General features: G+C 45.9%; 1 pseudogene; it reads left to right on the forward strand.

The window, feature by feature from the left end:
* Positions 1-241: 241 nt before the first annotated feature.
* LOC115319262 lies at positions 242-1,619 on the forward strand (annotated as a pseudogene).
* Positions 1,620-1,827: the final 208 nt, after the last annotated feature.

Below are 1,827 nucleotides of genomic sequence, written 5' to 3' on the forward strand. Positions count from 1 at the left end.
ACCTCACCACCACAAAGAGATGCAAATATGTCTTCGATAACAGGCAATGGGTACTGTTCGGTATGGCATGCCGCATTTACCGTGAGCTTGAAATCCCCACAGATTTTTTAACCACCGGCACTATCGGGGCAGCCCAAGCAGAATAGGGCACGGCAGATAACACACCCTCGGCCACTAAGCGATCCAACTCATTGGATAACTTATTGCGTAGCGCGTGAGTGGGGACGGCTGCAATACCACGATGCGGTCATTTTACATGTCGTTCTTCATTGTTATCCAGCTCCTACTATCGCTCGATGACGTGCCGGATTCCTCGTGCCTGCCACTCGTCATCTCAGCGGCCGAGGAAAACACGAGGCTTCACAATCACCATGGACAAGCGCGGGCTGACGCAGACTTCGGCGGAAAGAACACGGCATGGCTAAACCTTCCAGACTACACACTACGTGGCAACGACGGACCAAGAACATCGGCATCAACTGGGCTTCACCATATAAAGGAGGAAACACCACTGCACTCGGCTAGTGGGGACGGCTGCACTACCACAACGCGGTCATTTTACATGCCGTTCTTCTTTGTTATCCAGGTTAGTACTAACATTGAATACCCTTCTGTGAAGAGTAAAAACTTGTGTCTGGTACTGCTGCCATCCCCAAAAGCAGTTTTGAAGCGTTTTTTTGGCTTTGTTAAAGCTTTGTGGCGATGTGGAAGAAACTCCTGATCCGACAAACGCGGAACTGAATGCGACGATAACAACACTACAGTCTGTTGTTGAACAGTTGCAGACTGAGTACAATGAGTTGGCCCAAAAGACGAAGTACCTTTTAGAAACGCGTACGGATAAAGACAAAAAAGGTATCAGAGTTGACAAAACGAGTATGCACGCTTGAAAGAAAACTGAACGCCTCCCAGTCGGATTTACAAGATGAGCTAGCCCAGAAAATTATGGAAATTTCACAAGGGCGTTCTGGTGCAGACAAAAAAGTATCTGAATTAACGGAACAGCTATGCACGCTTGAAAGAGAGCTTAGGGCCTCTCAGCCGGATATACAGGTTGCACAAAATAACGATTCAAAATTGGAAACTGCGCAAGTTGAACTCGCTGTTCTAAAGTCGCGCTGCAATGACGCAGAGAATCGTTCACGTAGATCGAATCTGGTATTTTTCGGACTGGAAGGTAAAGATAAGAAAACGTGGGCTGAATCGGAATCTCGCATTATCGATCTTTTGACAGAAAAATGGGCTTAAAGATAAATCCGGACGATGTTGATAGGGCACATCGCATTGGAGTGTTCAACAGAGCTAAAAAAGGCCCATTGTAGTTAAGTTTTGTTTTTCTAAACACAAAGTCGCGGTCCTATCTTCCGGATACAGGCTTAAAGATAGTGGCTTCGCTGTTAGTGATGATTTATCTAGGCCAGGTTCAGCTGGCAAGAAGGAAACTAGTGGAATTTGCGAAAACGTAAAACAGCCGGTTCAGGTTGCCAATGGACCGACTGCATATCAACGATAGGTGCTTTATGTTTGATCATGAACCTGACAATGTGCGTGAGGTCGACGATATCCAGTCAAGAGAACTTATCGATATTCCATCGACATCAAACCAGGCACCCATTTAATGAAGCTTAAACGTAAAGTATAACGGCGCAAACCGTTCAGGATACCTAGGCAATTCCAATCGTCGAGACATACAAGATGCAAACAAGACTGTTGTGACCACGAGAAACACGGACGTGGGCACAGTCATGATTATTAACTGCCGCAGTATAAAAAATAAGGTGGACGAATTCATGGGTTTAATCGAAACGGTTAGACCTACGATTGTCT

The sequence above is a fragment of the Ixodes scapularis genome, unplaced genomic scaffold, assembly GCF_016920785.2.
Source record: "Ixodes scapularis isolate PalLabHiFi unplaced genomic scaffold, ASM1692078v2 PGA_scaffold4__175_contigs__length_147842914, whole genome shotgun sequence".
Taxonomy (NCBI): domain Eukaryota; kingdom Metazoa; phylum Arthropoda; class Arachnida; order Ixodida; family Ixodidae; genus Ixodes; species Ixodes scapularis.